The sequence below is a fragment of the Lissotriton vulgaris genome, chromosome 2_1 (genome assembly GCF_964263255.1).
Source record: "Lissotriton vulgaris chromosome 2_1, aLisVul1.2, whole genome shotgun sequence".
NCBI lineage: Eukaryota > Metazoa > Chordata > Amphibia > Caudata > Salamandridae > Lissotriton > Lissotriton vulgaris.
In genome coordinates, this window is record NC_141687.1 from 1,212,251,310 (window position 1) to 1,212,275,652 (window position 24,343).

At 47.6% G+C, this 24,343-nt stretch overlaps 1 protein-coding gene across 2 annotated transcripts in view; it reads right to left on the reverse strand.

The window, feature by feature from the left end:
• The window catches only part of LOC147732399 (opioid-binding protein/cell adhesion molecule-like), a 2,769,197-nt gene that overhangs the window by 459,660 nt on the left and 2,285,194 nt on the right, over window positions 1-24,343 (reverse strand). The window lies entirely within an intron of this gene.

Consider the following 24,343-nt stretch of genomic DNA (forward strand, 5'->3'; position numbering starts at 1 on the left):
GCGGAGCTACCGGAGAAATGCTTGCGTTGAGGATGCGTGTAGCTCCCCTGTGCCTATTTCCAACCTTCGGTATAGTGGAAAACTAGATCCTCTTCAGCAGGCGGACATTCTGGTGGTGGGCCAGTTACAGCATGCCCTCTGAATGTGTGGGCTTTGCCCTGGGGTGTGTAGGACTGCTGATCTATCAGGCTTCTGCCCTTTAATGAAGAAGTCTGACCATCACATGAATAAGAAGAAACCGCTCACGTGTCCACTGCAAAAACGTTATTTCAATATTAGGCACCTCTGGCTTGAATATATTGTGCTACATTTGCTTCAGATACAAAACAAAATATAAAACAGAATTGCTTATTTTAAAGTAAGTATTGAGTACAGATAACACATGGGATTAAAGCAGGTTAGGAGAGGTTGGCATTACATGATGTTTTCATACCTTCCACTCACTCACCCTGCTGGTCGCTAGAGGGCTGCCTGTGGGCCGACCAGCAGAGTAGCCAGTTCCTTGAAAATGTTGAAGCTGTTTTTGTGCACTAGCTGATGAACAGTTCACAAATGAGTGCAAATAAGTGACACGAATATGTACAATCTTATTTTAAAATTAGCAGCACTGTATCATATCTTGCAAACTTGAATAGGTGCAAGAGTGGATTTAGAAAGCTGTATGGCTGTGCAAAGTTTTTTTGTGCGTTTTTCATGAGAGTAAATTTGTCCAATTCCTGACTGCCATTCACTTATGTTTGAAAGTAGTTTTCCTCGTGTGAGTGTAAGGTGGTTCAGGTATAAAAAATAATTTTGTATGCAAGTGCATATTGTGTTTCGCTTTTTTTGCCAGAACTCTCAAGGAGTGCTGTGGAGGTAGATCACATATATTTTGAACTCGATGGCACACCTTGTTTACATTTCCTAGAAAGGACTCCATTCGGTTGAAGGAAAAGTATATCAAACATTTAAGAAAAAATCTGGAAAATTCCATTGTCATGTAAAGCTCAAATCATGCTGAACTTTGCATCCTTTTAAGCTCTCAGCCTGCGATGGCTGTGCGTGGGCAGTCTTGCTGGCGAGATTTAATGAGATAGAGGAGAACATCACTAGCGAGGTTAAACCCCGCCCCTCTTCTCCATTGGCTGGCCTCCTAAACGGTGGCCAGCCATTGGAGGAGAGGTCCTAGTGACGTTCTTCTTTCTATCTAAGCCCCGTCCTTTTCAGACTGGGGGGCGTGTTTTTGACTGTTGTTAGTAAAAGGTTTCTTATCTTCTCTATGGGTCTAGATGGCCCCATAAAGAAGATAAGGAACCTTTTACCCCAGCTGGAAGTCGGGCGCCCAGTCTGAAAAGGACGGGGCTTAGAGACAAAGCCTTACTAAAATAATGGCGACCTGTGTTCCTGCAAAAGTGTAAGGCGTGTGCTTTACATGGTGTTTTCTAGTTATCTTTCCTACTAGCTGCAAACATGCCGCCCACCACCGGCAGCCGCGTGGACCTGAGGAGCCACGTGCGGGCAATGATCGAGGCCCAGCGGGTCGTGGTGTTCAGCAAGACCAGCTGTCCATACTGCCACAAGGTGTGCAGGGTCCAGTTGGAGAGGGGCCGGGGAACGGGACGGCAAGGCCCGGGAAAGGGAGAAGGCCACAGCGGAGTCTAAGGTTACTCGCCAGGACACCGGCCGGTGTGGAGGGCGCCAGAGCGGGGCATGAACTTACTGCTGGTGTACCAAGGGAGTAGCGGACAGGAAGAGCAGGGAGTGCAGGGAAGCGCACCTCAGGCTGGGGGCATGCGGCGCTCCTCAGGCCGGGGGCATGCGGCGCTCCTGCTCGTGACTGAAAGGCTTGTTGGCGGGCGACATTCCTGTCAGAGCTCATGCAGTCTTGCCACCATTTGCGACCCCCCTCCCCATCTGTTAATGTGCCCGACTGGTGAGTCTGAAGATCCTCGCCCACAGTCACCATAGGGCCCCAGCCGTCCCACTGTGTGTAGTTCTTGTGTAATCCTCTGCACTTTCCTGCTTCAGCATGCCCTTTTGCCGCAAATCGTTACTCAATCCTTTCTTCCGTAATTGCGCCATGCCTAGTAGTATGTCACTCCCTCATCCTTCCAGAGACCACCCTCCCATCAATTCACAGAATTCTGTTGTTTTCATACATAAAGTGCATGTTGTTAACAATAGTGGGGAACTCAAGGGAAAAGGAAACATGGACGGATACAAGAGATCTAATGCAACTTTTCTTTTCTATTGTGTATGTAAAGCGCTCTGATACTCATGGGTCTAGTTAGCGCTATATAAAACTTTATAAATAAAATAAATAAACCCTGTCACCGCAGAACCCTAATAAATATTTTTGTAGACACCACAGTCCCCCTTCTGACCGGCGCTTGCTCCGGACAGCCCTGTGGGTGGGTTTCTGTCAAACTTCGAAAGAAATTCCACCTATGGCAACTAACCGCGATCCCAAACAGAGGGGGCTGTAACCACAGCCCCCGAGTACACTTCCTGTTTATCAGAACTTTCCATTCTTTCTTCCCCTCGCTCGCCGCGCAGCTGAAGCAAGAAGCCAGGACAATACAGTGATTCTCTCAAGCATCTCGTGGCCAGAGGACAGACATGTGGCATACTGCCCTACGAAAGAGGGGTCAGGGGTGGTGTGCAGCCCTATACGCAGGAGTCAGGGGCACCGTGCTACCCTCTGAAAGAGTGCCATCTTGTACACTTGCAATTTTTCCCTCCTTTCACCCCACTTCTATATTTGCATGTGGCTCTGTGTGTTTGTGTGGCTCTGCATGTGTGGCTCTGTGTGTTGCTCTGTGTGTGTGTGTGACTCTGTGTCTGTGAGGCTCTGTGTCTGTGAGGCTCTGTGTGTGCGTGGCTCTGTGTATGGCTCTGTGTGTTTGTGGCTCTGTGTGTGTGTGGCTCTGTGTGTGAGGCTCTGTGTGTGGGGCTCTGTGTGTGTGTGGCTGTGTGTGTGTGCGGCTATGTGTGTGTGTGTATGTGTATGTGTGGCTATGTGTGTTTGTGTGTGTGTGGCTATGTGTGTGTATGTGTGTGTGGGTGACTATGTGTGTGTGTGTGTGGCTATGTGTGTGAGTGTGGCTCTTGTGTGTGTGTGTGTGTGTGTGTGAGACTCTTGTGTGTGTGTGTGGCTCTTGTGTGTGTGTGTGGCTCTGTGTGTGTGTGTGTGTGTGTGTTGCAAATGCAATAGGTCTCGCATTTGCGACAGATGAAGCTATTGGCATTGTAAATGAGTGCCATTTATTTATCTGTTTTTAAAACCAACACATAAATAAAAAAATTGTAATTTACAATGCATATAGCTCTAACTTTTGCAAAGGCGAGACCGTTGCATTGTAAATGCTTGTTTTAAATTGTCATCATCCTTTTTTTTGTATTGTCATAATTTTTGTAAAACATGCTTAAAGTTATAGAGAAAAAAATGTTTGCTATTTGCAGCACCCCTATTTCTCGGGAACACTTGTGAAATAAGTTGGAATCGAAGAGGGATACTCAGAAAGAGGATTCGATAACGGTAAATTTCCCATGACTTAAATCGTGCCAGTAACTAACAAGAATTTGCAATGCAATAGGTCTTGCATTTGCGAGAGTTTAAGCTGTTGGCATTGTAAATGACAATGCCTTTTATTTATCTGTTTTGCTAATTAACACATATATAAAAGGCATTGTCATTTACAATGCCAATAGCTCAAACTCTTGTAAATGCGAGACCTATTCAAAAAAGTGGCCGCCATTGTCCGGGGCCGATTGGAAAGTGAACGCATGCATGGTGCACTGAATGTTGTAAGAAAGCATGTCATGTCCACCTTGCCTTCATGGACCTTTCAAGTGCATTCGACACTGTGTGTCGGAGCAAGCTCTGGCAAATGATGGGGGATATGGGCTTTGAGGAACCCTTGGTCACTTTGCTTCGTAGAATGCATGAATCGACAACTGTAGCCATAAGGTTCGGGCCAGGGGGGGAAAAGACAAAATCTATCCCCTCAACTGAGGGCGTACGACAAGGTTGCATATTAGCCCCTTTTTTGTTCCTTATGTACACAAATGGCCTGGAAAAGTATCAGTTGGACCATTGTCATGACTTCCCAAAGGTTAACGGCAGGAGTATACCAATGCTTTCTTATGCCGATGACACGGTACTTATGACCCTCACAGGAAATAGCATGCAGATCTGTCTTGATGCCTTTAATACCTTCATGTTGGACCTAGACCTGAAGGTAAACTTCACAAAATCTTTTGCAATGGTCTGTGGCCCAAAGGGGACTAAATCCAGAAAGTTTGTGGTAAATAATTTCACCATCGAAAAGGTAGAACATTTTAACTATCTGGGAAATCTTTTTAATAATAAATTGAGTTGGGCCCCATTAATGAAGGTTCGAGTTCAGAGCGCTGGCCGCTCTATAGAAGGTCTGTTTCGCTTCTGTGGCAAGCTAGGTCAAAAACCTATCACACATTTAAAAACCCTGTATAGATCAAATTGTTTGTCTGTGGCCACCTATGGGGCAGGGGTCTGGGGGATTGAAAGCCCTGCCTCGATACAAGTCATGGAGAACAAATTCATAAAGCGTGTACTAGCAATTCCACCAGGCTCATCAAACAAATTTGCTCATGATGAAATAGGTTTGAGCTATGTGAGTGATACCATTCGCCTTTCACCCTTATTATTATGAGGCAAAATATGGTTATCCGAGGATCTTCAGCTCTCTAGAGACATTCTCCAGGACTGTTTAAACCTGGAGAATGGGAAGCAGATCCCTTGGTTATCATATGTTAATGAAATGCTTCATAAAATAGGTCTGGGTGACATCTACGATAGCCCTGAAAAAATCCAGGGAGACATTAAAACCGTCATCAAAACAAGTTACTGGAAATCTTCACATGCTCATTCCCTGGTTAGGCCATCTGGATCTATGGTTAACTTACAGCACCAGTTTTATTTAACATTCACAACTCATGTTCAATGGCGATTTTATCTCACAAGGTTTAGGCTAAACATCCTGCATTTTCTTTTTGCCTTTCCTAAACAAGGGGGTTGGTGTGAGAGGCTGCCCCCTTGTCCTTGTAATAACAAAGTTAGTCAAAGTACTATGCATGTTGTCCTCTTTTGTTCCTTATATAAGGTTCCGAGAACTAGGTTTATTAAGCCTATTTTGAAGGGGAAGCAACCATGTAACTACAAAGAAGGTTATGACTACTTGTTATCATTATCATCTTCTGGAGTGTGTTGTGCTATGCTAAATTTCATACGAGTGTCTCTCCTGATTAGGAAACGGTATGGTTAATTTGGCCTTAGACCTTTTGTTCATGTAGAATGTTGTATTGTTATTCTTATCCTTTTGCTCCTTCTGATGGCCATTCTAGTATGAATATTCTATGAAATAACACCTGTTGATTTAAAGTGAACGGTACGGGCCTTATTTTCTGTATGTTTTGCCATGTAAAACTACCTGTGAACATATTAATTAATGTTTTCTTACCAGTTCAATGTGTAATTTTAAAATTGCTTTCTTTTAAAAAAAAATTTAAATCATGTTCTGTAAAATGTTACTTTTATGATTCTTCTCTGAATCGAATAAAGTTTTTGAACTGAACTGAACTGATGTCATGTCTGCAGTTGGAGAAGCACATTAAAGAAAATAGTGCTTACAGACTGAAAAAGACGTACTGTGTAACAACCGAAGCAAAAGGGCCAGTCCTCATGGGAGGTAACAAATGAAGACAAGGCGGTACTAAGGGGGTACTAATAAGCCTATGAACTAATCAGAAGCCAGCATTTACGAAGGGCAATGACACAAGCCAATGACAAATATGCGCGGAGAGGAGGGCGGCTTCCATTACCTACTCCAATGCAGTATGCCGCAGAGCAGCACATGTGTTTCCCAGGCTCGACCTAAAAGGACACCAAAAAGGCTGTTTACTGAGGTTTTCCAAGGACATGGTTTCCCCTGCTGGATTTCCGCATAGCAATCGTACCTGGGAGGTGGTTGCATGAGAAGGAACCCGCTGAAAGTTCTTATCGAAGTGTCTGTGCTTAGTTCAGGGTTTCTGAGCTCTTTTCCATAAGATAAAACTCGACAGTTGCTCAGACAGAGGTGATGTTGTATAACTGTTAATTCAAGATTGTTTTTTTCCTCCTGCTTGCATCATTATTTAGTGTGTTGTAAACACATGTGCTGTAGTTATTGATATCAAAAAGCTTCAACGATCACTTCGAATAATGTTTCAGGATTTTTTTTCTGGTGTTGCTCTCAAAGGTTTGCCCTCTCTTTCACCCTTTGGTAGGCACGCGGCACCCATCCAATGTGCCTAATGGACAGACGATGGAAATACAATTTTCCAGCTGTCAAACAATGTTGGAACTTGCCCGAGGTAGAGACGAAAAGGGAAGGGATGCAGTGCTTCGCAGAAAACCAGTTTTTATATAGTGCTTGGAAACACAGTTTTGTAGCACTGTAAACAGCCGCGAGCACTTATTATCATCTACATTAAAATCACTCCTTTAAACAAACATCAGAAATATGAAATGCTGAGTCAGTGGCCATGGGCTCTAACCCGTGGCTGACAGGTGTTGTACCGAATGGTGCCGCAGGAGCGTTAACTGGCTGAGAAACTTGAGTACAGTATAGAACCTGTGCTTTAATGATCATTAATGCGCCTCTCTGCTAAGAGGCTGAGCTGCAATGGCAGGTGGTGCTACGTCTCCAGGCTGCGTTGTACAGTCGAAAGGGAATTTGGTACAGTTTCAGTGACAGAGGACGTTCGATTTCTGTGCCAAGCGTGATACTGGCTGTAAGATGGCGACTCACTGGGAAGGTATTGGCAGACACTGATTCACTGCCTGGCAGATGGCAGGCCGAGCTACAATGGGAAGCGACACATGCGTCTCGGCTGGGAGACGAAACTGGAATGACACACAGCGAATGTGGCACTGCGAGAACATGGAAATGGAACAGGAAGTGCCACCGCTCTCTGGGGATGGAAGGGAATAGTCTGTGTTTCAGTTAACGACGTAGAGATCATTGCTCCCACTGGAAGCTCAGCAAACTTCCTGCAACTTTTTCTGTGGGAATCATAGTATCTCCATCGGTACGCCGCTGCCCACAGCCCCCCATAACCTAAAATAACACACAGACAAGTTATTGGAATGAAGAAGCTGCAGGTTTATTTGTTGTACAAATAAAAGGTAGGTTAACTAACAGGCGACCCCGTCCGCCCCGCAACCCCTCGTTGCAGGGTACCTGAAGATGAGCCAAAGAAATACCAGTGACCATAGCCCGGTGTAGTACCTGGGAGTATAACTCCTCCCACCGGTAGACCTATCGTCCTCCCACTCTGCCCTCTGAACAAGGGAGAGTTAACTCACACCTTCCCCAGCCGGGCAGAGCGCTATATGGCAAGCCCCCGGTTGCTCAGGTTTACAACCGCCCTAAGGACTAACGGGGCTTCGTCGTACCCCAAGTCCCCAAGAAGGACCCCTTGGAGTATGTATGACTCTGTACGGTGCGCTTTGCACTGGATTCTTCAGGTCCTGTTCCTGTGCCTGTCTTGTATAGGGATCGCCCTGTCAATGTAACTCCTCCTGCAACAAGAGACAAACATTAATACATCAATGCTGTCCCCCTCCCCACTTCCCCCCTTTTCAGCGGGTGAGCGGTCGGGAGGGGAGATGAAAAAGCGGGTCTAGAGTCCGGGCGGGTGAAAGGGGGCGGGCAGCCTATGGCCAGACTGCTGACGAGGAGCAGCACGGGATGCGACCTATCTAGGGAGGCACAGCAGCAAAGAGGGCGCTTGGTAGAAGGGGCCCCCCATATAAACCCTCCCTTGGTCCCACCCCTAGTCCCGCCCCTTAGCTTGCGCCACACCACCACCCCACCCTCCTGAGGATGGGCCGCCCGGCCCCCACGGACATACTATGGGGTCTACTCTCCTATGGGGTCCCCTGCAGGGACCACGGGCATCCTGCATAGTATCTCCATCGGTACGCAGCTGCCCACAGACCCCATTACCAAAAAAGTCACACAGACAAGTTATTGGAATGAAGAAGCTGCAGGTTTATTTGTTGTACAAATAAAAGGTGGGTTAACTTACAGGCGACCCCGTCCGCCCCGCAACCCCTCGTTACAGGGTACCTGAAGATGAGCCAAAGAAACTCCAGCGGCCATGGCCCGGTGTAGTACCTGGGAGTATAACTCCTCCCACCGGTAGACCTATCGTCCACCCACTCCGCCCTCTGAACAAGGGAGAGTTAACTCACACCTTCCCCAGCCGGGCGGGGCGCTATAGGGCAAGTCCCCGGTTGCTCAGGCTTACAACCGCTCTAAGGACTAACGGGGCGCCGTCGTACCCCAAGTCCCCAAGAAGGACCCCTTGGAGTATGTATGACTCTGTACGGTGCGCTATGCATTGGAGGCTTCAGGTCCTGTTCCTACGCCTGTCTTGTATAGGGATCGCCCTGTAAATCCTCCACAGCCCTGGGAGTGGCATCTGCTGCGCCCAAATCCCCAACCACTTATTTCCCTAGTTCTCCTCTATTTGCACCCCGCTGTTTCCAGAGCTTCCCCTAAGTCTAGTAGGAATATCGCCATGCCTACCTTGGACCAGTGCACCCCGTCAGATTCCCAGCAGCCAATAGATTTCGCATGCAGCAAGCCATGCCTTATGAAACCCAACCCACGCATCTCCGTGAATTTACGCATGGCTGCGTTTACGCACCTGCGGGTAACTTCCAGCGCCTCCTGAGATTTCGCCCCATGTCATATGGGTCTGGGAGTTATCTCTGACCACCATACGCTACATGATCCCAGCTCACTGCTCAGAATGCTTAGGTCCCCCTCATTGCATCCAGCAGACGTCTCTTGCCTACAGCTACCAGGTCATTCCCACCCAGGTGCACCATTATGATGTTTGGCTGCCGTCTACTCTCCTTCAGTGTTCTATGCAGCGTTCCTACTAATTCAGCCCAATGCATTCCAGGAAAACCGAACCAAGATATGATAGTGTTGCTGGAGCCATGCTTCCAAGTGACTGCATCCACCCATCTTGTAACTCTTGCAACATAAGAGTGCCCCATCACCCACACCTCGGTTCCTGCAATAAAACACAATGGTTTGCAAGTCTTTAGTTTATTGCACACTTCAAACCACTGTGCAGTAAAAACAACCACCAAAGCCATGGCACACGTACTTCTACACTTCAAACATTGTATAATCAGAAAGCCACTAAAACCGTGGCATATGTACACTTCTCATTCCCTTCCTGCCTAATTGTTCCCTGCGTCACTTCTGATAGAAGGACGTATTGCACTCACTGGCCTCACATAAGTTTTGTAGCAATTGGAGTCCCACCGCCCCACCCTTTTAATTGCCTCAGCCGGCAGGCCTTCCTTGAAAGCGGTGGTGGCCGCCCCTATCCGGAAAGAGTGGGAGCTATATTTGGCCCCCCCTTTGAGTAACCCGCCAGGAACAAGCACCTCCGCATCACGTGCTCCACTTGGTATTTTGTGATCTGGGAGCCGTCCAAGTGTATCATTAATAACCCATCTGAGCGGGGGCGGCATGACAGGAAGGCGACCAGCAGGGCCACCGGGCAGTAGCTGTTGTTACCCAAGCGATGCAGAGCGATGCCCTTTCCCCTGCCAGACTGGTCCGTTTTTGAGTATTGTAAGAATATTTCAACTGATTCAGCTGTCAGGCGCACATCCCTCATCTGCAGGGCCCTAGAGTTTTTTTCCCTCTTGGACCGTGCTACCAACTCTCCTATTCTAAAGGCCCCAAAGAACGCTAAGCTGAATGTCGAAGCGAAGAGCGTTGCTTCGTATGCGGAATGGGTAACCGAAGGGAGGGCATCCAGCATCCTTTGTAGTGTTTCATAATCAATGGGGGCCCTTTGGTCTAGTGACTTGAGCACCACTCTTGCCCAGCCTTTGAGTGCCACCCTGGTCGTGAACACTGCGGTGGGGTCATGCTGTCCAAGCAGCCTGGCATGGTGCCCGATGGCCGACAGGTGCCCAGCCATCCAAGAATGGCTCTTCCCCCCATCTTTGGCCCATATCATAAATGCTTGAACCCTGTCCTCCCGTGCGTGAGCATCCTGCTCCCATGGGCCCATTATTTCACAGAATTTCTCCACGCATGCCTGGTATCTCCTCATCGTCCGGGGTGCCAGGGACAGCTCACCTAGCTCTCTAATGCGCTGCGCCACTGCAGCAGGTGCCAGAGCCGAGCCGGGAAAGGTGTCATCTCCTCCCTCGCTCTCGGCCATGCCTCCCGGAAACGCTGCCAATGAAAACGTGAGAGAGCGTCAGCGGCTGTGTTTTGTGCCCCTGGGATGTGTCTGGCTCTACATTCTACATTGTTGTACAAGCATACCTTCACTAGTTCCCTGAGCAAACATAGTACAAGCGCGTAGCTTGCAGACTGAGTGTTGATCGCTTGGACCACGGCCAGGTTGTCGGACCACATGACCACCCTCTTCGCCGATAACATGGCTGGCCAGATGTGGAAAGCCACCACAATCGGTAACAGTTCTAAGACAGTTATGTTAGCTGTTATTCTTTTCTTCCTCAATGCGTTAGGCCATTTCCCTGCGCACCACTCTCTGTCCAGGATCGCGCCAAAGCCATCCCTGCCTGATACGTCAGTAAACAGTGTCAGTTCTTGGCTGCTAGTTCAGGGGGCTCTCCAGATTACAGAGCCATTGAACTGCTCCAGAAACTCCCCCCACATCCTCAAGTCCTCTTTTACCCCTTTGCTCAGCCTCACCTCATGGTGTCTGCGTTTTATCTTGGCAGCTGTTTTGGCTAACCTGCGCGCAAAGGCCCTACCCGCGGGGATCACTTTGGTAGCAAAGCTTAATCTTCCGTGCAAGCTCTGTATGTCATCCAAGGATACCTTCTCTTGTCCCAATACTGTCCAGATCTGAGCTGCCAATTCGCTGACTTTATCTGCCGGAAGCCTGGCTTCCCCCGCCTTGGTATCGATCTCCACTCCCAGGAAGACTAATACTTGCGCTGGCCCCACTGTCTTCCCCGGAGCCAATGGCACACCCAGCTGTTCAGCCACTTTTTGGAATTTTGCTAATGCCTCTGCGCAATCTGGCGTGTCTGCTCTACCCACAAACAGAAAATCATCTATGTAATGGGTCACGCTTTCAACCCCTTCCGTTGCTTGCAGCACCCACTGGAGGAAGGTTCTAAATGCCTCAAAAAACGCACATGAGATGGAGCACCCCATAGGCATGCACCTGTCATAATAGTATTCCTGACCTAACCTGAAACCCAGTAGATGCTGGCTGCTGGGGTGCACCGGCAAGAGGCGGAAGGCCGACTCTATATCTGCTTTAGCTAGCCAGGCACCCCTTCCAGCCCTTCTTACCAGGTCCATGGCCACATCAAATGAGCAGTAAGACACTGAGCACACTCCTTCAAAGTTGTGGTTGACCGACTCGCCTTCGGGATAGGACAGGTGGTGGATCAGTCTGAAAGCCCCATGTTTTTTTGGGGGGACTATACCCAGGGGGAGACTATGAAATTAGCAAGCGGTGGCTGCAGGAAAGGCCCAGCTACTCTCCCCAACTCCATTTCCTTAGAAACTTTTGCTCTTACCACCTCAGGGTTGTCCTTAGCTGATTTCAGGTTCTCAGCATCTCGTGCTCGCGGAGTCCCTATGTAAGGTATGACAAAGCCTTCAGCAAAACCTCCCAGGAGCAGTCTCCCGTCCACTCTGTTAGGGTGTTTATTCAACAGAGGGATCAATCGTGCCAAACTAACTGGTGAGGGACCTTTCACTGCTCTAACCTGTGTGGATGGCTGCATGGGTGGGGCAGGGGGACCCGTGGGCTTGCTGGGGCCGCCTAGCGCTAGGGATGGGTTTCCAGGGGGCGGGGTGCTACTTGCGTCTGTGCTACTTATTCTGCCAAAAGCCCCCCTCCCTCCGTAATGTCCTCCCTGCTTTTGCCCTTTGTGTGCCCTACATGCTCCTGCCTGGTGTTGCCCTCCGCAATTGCTGCATGTGTGCGTGAACTTACAGGATTTCCCCCAGTGGCAATGTCCGCTGTTGAACAATCTGCAAGACCCTGCCTGAGACTTCCCACCTCCCCTTCTCTGACCCCTCCCCCGTTGGCCACCCCGAAAGGGCGGGTTGCTTTGGTCAGTATGTTGCTGAGTGTGGCTCTTTTCAGTTGCTGCTATTTACGTATCCTGCCCTTTGCTGTCTGTCGCCACCCCTTGCAGTGCTCTGGACCCCATGTGGTCCATCCAAAGCTGCACTTCCTTATGATCCCAGCGCATGTTAGGGGATCTGGACATCTTCTTTCTGAACTCCCTGTCGTAGTTCAACCAACCTACGCCCCCCCATTTCTTCGCTTTGTTATGGATTAGCCTGCCGTACTGTACCAGGGCTGGTCCTTGTTCTGAAAATTTTTCCATAATAACAGAAGACAATATAGCAAAGGATTCCAACCATGTGTCAATCGATTTTTCTGGCTATGGCCGAAACTTCACTTTTTTCTCGTCCTCTTTTAGACCTGCCCTGCGCACGTCTGTACCTTGCTGCCCTAACATGAGAAGTGAAAAAATATCGATGAACTGCCTCTTCCAGATGAGTTCTTTTGCCGCCAATGGAACCTCCCAGGACAAGGAAGAGCGCCCTGACAATAAGGGGGCGTCCAGCACCACCTCCTCCTCGCTAGGTGGAATCGCTGAGGAGGGAGCTGACAATCATCTACATTAAAATCACTCCTTTGAACAAACCTTAGAAATATGAAATGCTGAGTCAGTGACCATGGGTTCTAACCCGTGGCTGACAGGTGTTGTACCGAATGGTGCCCCAGGAGCGTTAACTGGCTGAGAAACTTGAGTACAGTAGAACCTTTGCTTTAATGATCATTAATGCGCCTCTCTGCTAAGAGGCTGAGCTGCAATGGCAGGTGGTGCTACGTCTCCAGGCTGCGTTGTACAGTCGAAAGGGAATTTGATACAGTTTCAGTGACAGAGGACGTTCGAATTCTGTGCCAAGCGTGATACTGGCTGTAACATGGCGACTCACTGGGAAGGTAATGGCAGACACTGATTCACTGCCTGGCAGATGGCAGGCCGAGCTACAATGGGAAGCGACACATGCGTCTCGGCTGGGAGACGGATCTGGAATGACACACAGCGAATGTGGCACTGCGAGAACGTGGAAATGGAACAGGAAGTGCCGCCGCTCTTTGGGGATGGAAGGGAATAGTCTGTGTTTCAGTTAACGATGTAGAGATCATTGCTCCCACTGGAAGCTCAGCAAACTTCCTGCAACTTTTTCTGTGGGAATCAACACATCTGCAGAGCGGTGTAAGTCAGAGTTGTTTTTCCGGCTTCATCCTCTACTAAGAAAATAAGATCTCTGCTGCAGTGACTGTGAATTGAGCAGCGTTTTGTGTTTTTTAAAACAGCATTTCAGATCAAAACACATTCTTTCAGACAGAAAATATAGTTCTTTTTGGTGATAAGACTGTAGCTCTTTTTGAAATTTGCATGACCGAGTAGGCTGTTGTGCTGCTGAAGGGAGATGTTGAAATCCTTCTCAGCCTGGTCTTTTAGCTAGTCTTCATAAACTTAGTTCAAAGTAACTCAGAGAGCCTATGGGTGAGTTCTTATCCTTGATTAGTATGTGAATGAATGAATGAATGAATGAATGGGGAATTTATAGTGCGCAAACTTAACCCAGAGGGCATCAAGGCGCAAGACACACACAAACATACAGTCTCAGAGAAGCGGATGCCAGGACATTAGTAAGCCTGAGAGAAGGGCCAGGTTTTTAAAAGTTTGCGGAAAATCCCCAGTGAGGGTTGACTAGAGAGTTCAGGTGGGAGGGAATTCCATAGCTTAGGGGCCAAGGTGGAGAAGGCTCTTCCTCCCCACTTCTCCTTTTTAAATCTGGGAACCGAAAGCAGATTTCTAGAGGCCGAGCGAAGGGTTCTGCTGGGAATGTAGGAGCTGACAAGATAGGTTCCATTATCATATAAGTGGTATTCCTTGAAGAGGTGAATCTTCAGCAGCTTTTGGAAGTGGCGGACATATTGAGCCTTTCAGGTCAGTGATGAGATAGAGTTCCAACTCATGGTATAAACCAAGAAAATATTATTTACTGGAATCTTGTGCGGAAAAATAAACAGGCAGCTGCAGGGAAATAGTAGTAAAAAAACACAAACGTGGTATTCTATCTAAAGGAATGTAGTGCAATGTAAAAACGCAAATATTATGGGAATTCATCTGCATATTAAAAATAAGTTACCCTACCTTGGTTTTCTGAATCGTGAAGCACTGAGAAACTACTTGACCGTAAGTCGCGGATGGGAGAAAAAGTGGCTGTAACTGTTGCAGTCTTGCAAACCTGGAGCACACTCATCAGAGTTGGAAAGAGAAAGGATGTCTTTGTTGAAATTTAAATCTAATTTGAAACCTAGAATGAGTTTACTCTCTTCCACCCTAAACATGAACATCCTGGTCCTGGCGTTCTTCAAACCGTGCAGAGCCACAATGCACTTCAGTCTCTTCCAGGAAGAGAGAGCGGGTGCAACAAGGTGGAAATAATGATGTTGTTCCAACGTTTAACCACCTGTCAGGGAATTTATGAACAATTAGATGCTGGAAGTAGTTTCTAGGGAGCTATTTGAATGTGTGATAAAGTCCAGGCTTGATTAGGAAAATTTAATAGTGTGACTTTGTAAAATAATCCTGACCAACAAACATCAATCTTTGGGTAATGCAATTCCAAGGATGTGTTTCTATGCAGTGCCTTTATGTGCCTAGCGCCCCTTTGCTCTGAAACATATGATTACAAATGGCGCAAAATGATAAAACAATTAATCTGACCAGAGAAACAACAATACTGATATGACGTGGATTAGGCCGTCCTTTTAAAGAATACATCAGATGAATGTTTCTGCCACAGTGAAACCTGTATTAAGCCTGGCACCAGAAAGGCTGCCAGGACTCTAAGGTGCACAACATAAAACTGAGCAAGCTCTTGATTCGTTTGACTTTTTTTGTTTATGTTTAAACCATTAAATCGTCATTTGTAAACATTTTTTACATATAATTACTTTTCAGAAAAGTTTACAGCGTACATTGTTGCAAATCATTACAAATCATAGTCACATAAGGATAACATAAAAATAAAATGAAGGTGCTTAGTATGAACACATAAGAACCCAATGCATTTCGGGACCCTTCGTGGCCCCTTCGTCAGGGGTCTGTTGAAGAAACAAATACAAACAAAAAATTAGTATAAAGCAAACTATTGCTTTAATGTTTATAAGTAGCTCAGCCATTTATAACTATTAAATGGTTTTACTGTCTCTATATTTGAGATCTAGGTCTTTTTTAAATTATAGTGAATTTAGATTCTTTTCATTTTTCTATTCTTCACTATGAGAAAAACAGTCTGTGTTGTGACTAAACTCCACATAGTCATTTTAAACTCATTATTCATTAGACTAGTCGCTGTACCTACATACCGTCTTCAGCAGGTTGCTTGGAACAAAAAGGATGTTCCTATGTACAAAGAAAAATGACATTTAAAGGAATTATTTTATATCTAAACTCAGCTGCAGCATGTTTATCAAAATCTGAAAACGAAGAGGAGTAAACCAAATTTAAAAATGATTACCTGCGAGCCGTTGCGTAGTGCGTTGGTCTCGCTTTAATAGCCAGTTGAAATGAATAGGTGCTAAAAAAGAAAAGAATGAAATTGCAGTCTCGTTCCTTAGAGTCTCAGAAGTATTTTCTGCCCAGCGTTTTGATGTGAAAAATACCTGCTGTACCTGTATCGTTTCAAAAATTCTGCTTCTTATTCGGTAACCTTCTCCAACCTGTAAAAGGTTGAGAATATTATTTTAACGTTATGATCTTCTAGTTAGTTTGTGCGTACTACCGCTAAGAAAAGGAGAGGTTTCCAGTTTACCTGCGGTCCTAGGCTGTAGCGCTTCGGTTCCGCAGTGCCGGTCTTTGTTGTAATTTAACTGTGGAAAAACCACAGAATTAGTAAATCTGATTAACGTTTAGAAATCCCTTTCCTATTTGGCGTTTTTGCATCACCGTGCTGCGGAGCTTACCTTAGCTGTGCGTTGCACTAGCCTTCAACCGTTCAACTCTGGCGTGTTCGCAATCGCCATTAGAGTTTAGTCCTTTTTCTAGTTCTTAGGTTTCTAAAAGTTTCTCTGACACTGAAAACGGACTAAGGTTATCTTACTTTGTTCGATTGGGAGCGGATTGGGGCAGCCATATTGGAGTATTATAAAAACGATCCATTTGTATCTGTGCTATTTAAACTTTGAGTATGATTTAAAACTATTATTTGTCTATAAATGATTAGTTGGAACCTTTGGCTGCATAAGTGCTAAATTTTCGTAACACATGAAAAACAGAAAATAACGGTGCTGTTGTCCGGCATTTAAACCAAAAACATTATTTTGGAACATATATCATCAAATTGTCATTTACAATCCTATTATACTTAAAACAGTACCTGCCTATTTACAATCTTCGTTTTATTGAATTAAAGTATGCAGACTAGTATGAATTTATATCAGTTCAAATTTATGTTGTTTTGAGTTTATCTAAATGGTTGTGAATATAATGTGTGCTTACAAATCACGGGGATCAGTGTGTTATATTATAACTGGAGCGTGTGTCAGGCATCAATCAAAGGTAGCACACAATTTTGTTAAAACGCCCTCATAATTTGAATACTGTGTGCAGTACCCACACACATACATTCTGCCACAGTGAAAAGCAGGCAGAGGGACTATGGTTCATTTTTAAAACCATTTGTGTTGAAATCTTACAGATCTCTCCAAATGTAGCAACTAAACGGGGATATAACGGGTGGAAACGTCTACTAGGTGCTACTAGGTGATTATGTAGAAGGGGAAACGGCTATGGCTACATGAAGTGATTCCCGAAGAGAAGAATCTTCTCAGATTTACACTATGGTTTAGGGTCGGAAACCAGGTGGGTGTCTTCAGTGAATGGGTCGAGGTCATTGGGGAAAGAAAGCAAAGGCCTGCTCTAGAATCTTAGCTATTTTTCATTTCAGAACTCAAAAAATTATGAGTGACAAGTTTGTAGCAGTTTGAGCAAGACCCTTGACCTATTGGTCAGAGACGTGCTCCACCCCGCAGCTCCGCCGTCAAGTTGCCACCGCTCCGACTTGCTGCCTTCTGCCTCCACGTGCCTGTGTCTGCCTTCTGCCTCTTGTCGATCTATGTCTCCTTTGTGCCTTGTCTGTCCTTGTGCCAGTTGCTGATCTTGTCTCCTTCGTGCCCGCGTCTGCCCTGTCCCTCTTGCTGATCTCTGTCTCTGTTTTACCAGTGTCTGCTCTTGTGCTACACATTCTGCTTTTCTGCCTTTTTTTGTGCCTGTTCTGTCTCTGTGCCTTTGTCCTGTTATTTCATCACCCATGTGCCTCTTTTCTGCCTCCTCTCTTCCATCCCGCCGCTGCTGCCCCCGCGCCCCCTCCCCCTGCCGTTCCCGGTTCCCGCCTCCCAGGTGCGCCTCCCTCCCCCTCCCCTACTTAATGGCGGCCGCTCCAAGGGAGTGCGAGCAAGACCCCGGACCTCTTGTTCAGAGACCTGCTCTCCCCCCACAGCTCCGCCGTCAAGTTGCCACCGCTTCGACTTTCTACCTTCTGTCTCCACGTGCCTGCCTGCCTTGTGCCTCTTCCTGATCTCTGTCTCCTTTGCGCCCTCTTGCTGATCTTGTCTCCTTCGTGTCGTGTCTGCCCTTGTGCCTCTTGCTGATCTCGGTCTGCTCTTGTGCCACTCTTCTGCTTTTCTGCCTTTTTTTGTGCCCATTCTGGCTCTGTGCCTTTTTGCCCGATCTGTCTCTGTGGGGGAACATCCTGTTCGATGCGGATGTTACCCCGCAGTACTTTTACAACGCAAGTCGTAACCACGACATGCGCTGGAGGGCGCTAGAGGATAAAGAATAGTATATTTACTATTCCAACACCTTCCCTAGTATCCTCGGGGACTGGTGTTAGAATAGTAAATTATACTATTCACTATCAGCGCCCCCCAACGCAAGTCGTTGTAATGACTTGCGTTGTTAAAGAGGCGTTGTAAAAGCACGCGTTGTGACGGTACGCGTCGTACCGTCATACATTCTTCTCTTTCCCGTTGTACTGTTATTTCGTCACCCTTGTGCCAGTTTTCTGCCTCCTCTCTTCCTTCCTGCTGCCCCGCGGCCCCTCCCCACCTGCTGGTTCCTGCTTCCCGCCTCCCAGCTGCACCTACCACCCCGCTCCCCTACTTAATGGCAGCTGCTCCACAACGGCGCAGCGGCGACGCGCAGCAGGCGCGCCACTGGCACACCAAAGCCAGCCCGTCTGCACTCGTCCCAGACCGCGGCCAGTGCCAGTGACCCTGGTTCTTCGGCCATCCACTACTACGACTCAGCTGCCCTCCTCGCACTAAACCCCGGAAGGAACAACAACTGCCAGAGATCGATGCTGAATGCCACCCATGGCCAGTTCCCCTGCCTACACTGGTGACAATCCTTCACCATCAACAGACCCCCAATGACCTCTGAACCTAGGCCAGACGCCCGCACAACCAAAACCCTGATGTGCATGCTACTCAACGTGCGCTCCCTACACAAACATGCCTTGGAGATCTGGGACCTGCTCAACACCCTCTCGCCAGGTGTCGCCTTCCTCATCGAAACGTGGACCAACACCACCTCCGCCCCCAACATCGCCACCGCCATCCCCGATGGATACAAGATCCAAAGGAAAGACTGCCCCCACCGCCCAGGAGGAGGACTTGTCATCGTATACAAAAGCTCACACCAACTCTCCACCTCCAACACGAGCGACCCCTGCTCCAACACAGAGCACCTCCACTTCCAAATCCAAACCAGCCCCAGGACCACGCTGCACAGGACCCTCGTCTACAGACCTCCCGGCCTCATGCCTCTGCCGCCACCACCATTGCCAACCTCATCGAACCCCACGCCATTCCCTCCATGGACTACATTCTCATCGGACACCTGAGCTTCCACCTCGAAAACCGCAGCGACCCCAGCTCCACCACTCTCCTTGGAATGAAGCAGCTTGTCAACACCCCCACCCACAGAGCCAGACACACCCTGGACCCCATCTTCGCAGGAGGGACAGACATCCACTTCAGCCACACCACACAGCCCCTCTGGACAGACCACCACTGCGTACACTTCACCTTCACCACCACCACTGCACCCAAACCCGCCCACGCCCACCACAAAGGAACTGGAGCAAGATAACAGAGGAATGACTCAACTCCACCCTCCTCTACGACAGCCCCTCCGCCACGAGCAACGTCAACTCCGCAGCCAAAGAACTACACCGCTGGATCGCTGGCTGCGCGGACAAGCTCACACCCCTCCACCTCCCCATCAAACAACGCCACCCTAAAGGCCATCTTGTTCACCTCCGACCTCCAAGAAGCCAGGCACTCCTGCAGATGCCTCGAGAAACTCTGGTAGAACAGGAAAACCACCAAAGACCAGAACAACTACAAGAGCACCATGAATGAATGCCACAAGCGCATAAGAGATGCCAAGTTGACCGTCATCAAGAACAAAATCCACAACCACGCCAGTAACGCAAAAGAACTCTTCAACGTCATACAGCAGTTCACAAAACCCCCCAGCAAAGCCACAGGCATCACCCCATCTCATGACCTCGGCAACAAGCTCAGCTCCTACTTCCACTTGAAAATCAAGGCCCTCTATGACAACTTCATCAAACAGACCCCGGACACTACCTTCTCCCCACCACCTACAACCAGCCGACCATCACCACCTGGAAACCTGCTACTACTGAAGATATCACCACTACCATGAAGAACACCCCCTCAGGAGCCCCCACTGACCCCTGCCCGCCGCACATCTAACACAGAGCCACAGTCGACATAGCCCCCGAACAAGGCAAGACCATCAATGCCTCTCACGAATCTGGCATCTTCCCTGGCGACTGGAAGCAGGCAGAGGTCAAGCTCCTCCTCAAAAAACCCTCGGCCGACCCGACGGACCTGGAAAACTGCCGGCCCATATCTTTCCTTCCCTTCGCAGCCAAAGTCACCAAAAGATTCATCAACTCCCAGCTGACCACCTTCATCGAAGAGAATGTCATCCTCGACCCCTCGCAGTCCAGTTTTCACAGCAACCACAGCACCAGGACCACCCTCCTTACCGCCTCTGGTGACATCCAAATGCTACTCAACCAGGGCCACACTGTGGCCCTCATCCTACTAGACCTTTCTGCAGTCTTCAACACCGTCTCTCACAGCACTCTCGCAGCCAGGCTCCACGACGCTGGCATACGAGGAACCACCCTTGACTGAATCCGTTCCTTTCTCTCCGGCAGAACCCAAAGGATCAGACTCCCTTCTTCTTCTCCGAACCTACAACGATAAACTGTGGGGTACCTCACAGATCCTCGCTCACCCCACGGTCTTCAACATCTACATGGCTCCCTTCGCCGACATCGTCAGACAACATGGGCTCAGCATAATGTCTTACGCCGACAACACCCTCTCTCTCTCTCATGAAGAAACCCGAAGACACCAGACTCAGCTTCCAAAAAGACATCGCAACCTGGATGAGCGACAGCTGCCTAAAAGTGAACTCGGAGAAGACGGAGGTCCTTGTCCTTGAACCCTCCCCCACTTCATGGGACAGCTCCTGGTGGCCCCCTGCACTCTGAAACCCACCCACCCGACAGACCACACCAGGAACCTCAGCATTATTCTAGACTTCTCCCTCACCATGACCCGCCAGACCAACGCCGTTGCCTCAACCGGCTTCAACTCCCTCTGTAACCTCCGTAAGACCTTCAAGTGGATCTCCCGACTGCAGTAAGACTGTCACCCATGCACTCATAACCAGCACTGGACTATAGTAACGCCCTCTACGCCGGAATCAACAAAACCCTGCTACACAAGCTCCAAACTATCCAGAACACTACAGATAGACTCGTCCTCGGAACCCCATGACACGAGCACATGACCCAGCACCTACGAGACCTTTACTGGCTCCCCATTGAGAAGAGAGTAACATTCAAGCTTCTCATCCACGCCCAAAATCACTCCACAACATCGGACCCAAATACCTCATCGAAAGAGTCTCCTTCCACGTACCCAAAAGGAACCTCCGCTCTGCCGACCTCACCCTGGCAGAGACCCCTCGCATCCACAGAACTGGAGCAGGCGGAAGAGCTTTCTCCTACGTAGCGGCAAAAACCTGGAACAAGCTCCCAGTCAGCATCAGACTCTCCCCACCCTGCACACCTTCAGGAGGAGCCTCAAGAGCTGGCTGTTCGATTGATCTGGAGCTACACCCCCCCCCCCCCCACCATACACAAGCACCTTGAGACCCTCATGGGCAAGTAGCACGCTTTATAAACCCCTGATTGATTGACAGAGATATGACATCAGTGGAAGTCTGTCCCCTCGTACAGTTTATATTATACATGAATGATTTGTATGTTATGCATCAGATCTTAAAACTGATCTGAACCACATGGGGTAACAACCTGGGTGACTCGGAGGGGGGTTGACATGTTCGGATATTTTGGAACAAGTAAGTAGAAAGTGTTATATTTTTCAGTAATAGTAGTTTTTAAGTACAACATTTAAACATCTGCTGATGTGTGGTTGCACCTCCAGATATTTGTCAAGGGTGATTTCAAGGTATTTGCCATATGGCACCAAGGAGTAAATGAATTCAAAGGGAGAGACTTTATCATGACAATTCTGAACTACTGTCTTCCAAATATGTAAAGAGACAGCCAACTTTAGAGGGATTCTGTTTAATGGTGAAGGCAATCACCCTATTTCTTGGTGAATCAGAAAGCGCTTTCAGTTGGCCATTATCCATTAGGTCAGATGTCCATAGGTACAGAGGCCATCATCTGCATCCTGGTTGAAGGATGCAGTGCTGCGTGGGAGCAAGGGTTGAACCTTAAGGAACTTATACATTCAGGGAAAGACCAACAGATCTAGGGATCTCAACATCCCAGACTGAAGAGAAATAGAAGACTGAAAGATTACTTGTTTCTTTTTGTAAATCGAGTTTTAGAGGCTTGGAGTGAAAAACAGTGCATTTAGCTTTTTGCCAGTTTTTATTTGATTCAACATTTTTAAAAATATAACAATATAACGTTAAATCTGAGTATAAATCATACTTTTTAGAACAAGATTGCACACAAACGTGAAAAGCACATAGCAAAATGTAACAGCTATGTACATAATTGCTTGTATAGTGTGGGAAATGACATTAAAAATCCAATTTCGATTTGCAAACCATATTAGAATTGCACCTTAGAATGTGTTTAAACTGCTGCAGAAATGGAAAATGTGCTTGCTTAAAAATGTGAAAATCCTTTTACAATGCATTATTAACGTAGCAAAAGAATTCATAAATTAATCACACATAAGGAAAATGTGCTTGCTTTATGTATGAACCTTGCTATGATTATTAGAATAAATAATGGTTTAGACATATTCTATGTATGCCACAACAGAACATTAATGCTAGTTTTGTCTCAGCATATCCGACTTGCTTTGCATTTACAAGGAACATAGAGCACATCTTTTAGCTTTGGTAAGAAGGTTCTCATGAGAACCTTCCTCCATGTTACAAATATATGAATAATTTTTTTTATAACATACCGGCGTGGATGTTTACCATGGGAATCGAGAGAAAAAGCATCGGAAGTTGACGACACCATCACATGAGCATTTGCATCGCAGGAGAACTATTAACACTTACTAAAGTTTGGTTACATTATTGTTGTTGTTGTTGTAAAAGCTTTATTTCGATACGTAAATATCTTAAAAGCAATACATACAAAAATACATTCTCAAGGCCTATAGTAACATACAATTATGAATTTTAAAATAGTCAGGTATAGTACAATAAATAGTTAAAAAGAGAATTAAATTGAAATAGCAAGCCTTTTGGCACGAATCATCCATGCCCATTTTAAAAACTTTGAAACACCACAGACAATGGGCGGGGATGTGTCAGTCAATAAAATGCGGAGGGCCACCAGATGCTGTCGTGTACCTAAGAGCCTGCACAATGGTATTAGCCAGTGCCTCCTTGGAGCACGATAGTCCGGGCATTCGAAGAAGAGATGTGCCACCGTCTCTACCCGTGTCAAGCACATAGCACAGAAAGGTGAGGACTGGGAAGATGAAGATCTCCACCTGGACATCAAGTTGCCCAAGGGTAGGGTGCCCACTCTGAGTTTATAATAAAGAGCCCTGTCCAGTGGGACGGAGATTAGGTCCAGGTAAGGCTCAAATGCGGCCAAATCTTTAATTCTCAAGAATGCTGCGGTCGAGTACAGTGGCGAGGATTGCGAATGAGTTTAGAGGCTATCCAGTCCCAATATAGCTTCTTCAGGGTGGCTTTTGGAGGAGCAGAACGAGTAACCTAGGATTCTTCTAAGCCCAGCTCCACCAGCAGGCTCTTAACATCCCATAGCCATTTGATTCGGTGCCATCCCTCCATTGCAATTACCTCAGAAAGACCTGCTGCATAGGAGGCTAGTTCCGGAACCCTCCACAAGCGGGCCCACAAAAGCAGAGGCCATAACCGCGCCTGGTCCGCAATTGGTTTACAACCCAAGTCAAGAAGCACTGGTAATGTCGGAGTACTCAATGGAAGCACCAAGAGTTCTTTCAAGAATTTGCTTTCTGACTTGGCCAATACCTCCAGGTTTGTGGAGCCCCACAACTCCGCCCCATACAGTGCACAGCGACCCCTCTGGCTTTGTATATATCTATAGCCGGGGAGATACAATGTTTGGGGGATGAGCGGTGTTCCCTGAGTAGGGCACCAGTCACCCTTTTGTGGCTAAGCAACATCTTTTGGATATGAGGGGTCCAACTCATAGAATTGCTGAGGCGAATCTTCAAATAGTCAAACTCACGGACCCTCCACAGGGGAACAGTATTTAGAACCGGAGGGGGCCCTAGCTTTTTGGGAGGATTCATAGTCAGGAATTTGGTCTTATCTACGTTGATTGTCAGGCCCCTAAGGGAACAGAACTCCTGGAAGCGGGTGAGGAGCTTTTGGAGACCCTGTGGTGTCTTTGCAATAAGCAGGGTATCGTCTGCAAAGAGCAGGGTGGGGATCCGGGAGCCCGCCAGAGACGGAGCATCTGCTGGTTCCTTAAACAGGTGCTCTACCACACCATTCACATACAATGAGAATAGTGTGGGAGCCAGCACACATCCCTGGCGGACACCCCTACACACTGGAATCCTGTTGGTTTTCTCCCCATTCTTGCCCCACCGCACCTGTGCAAAATTG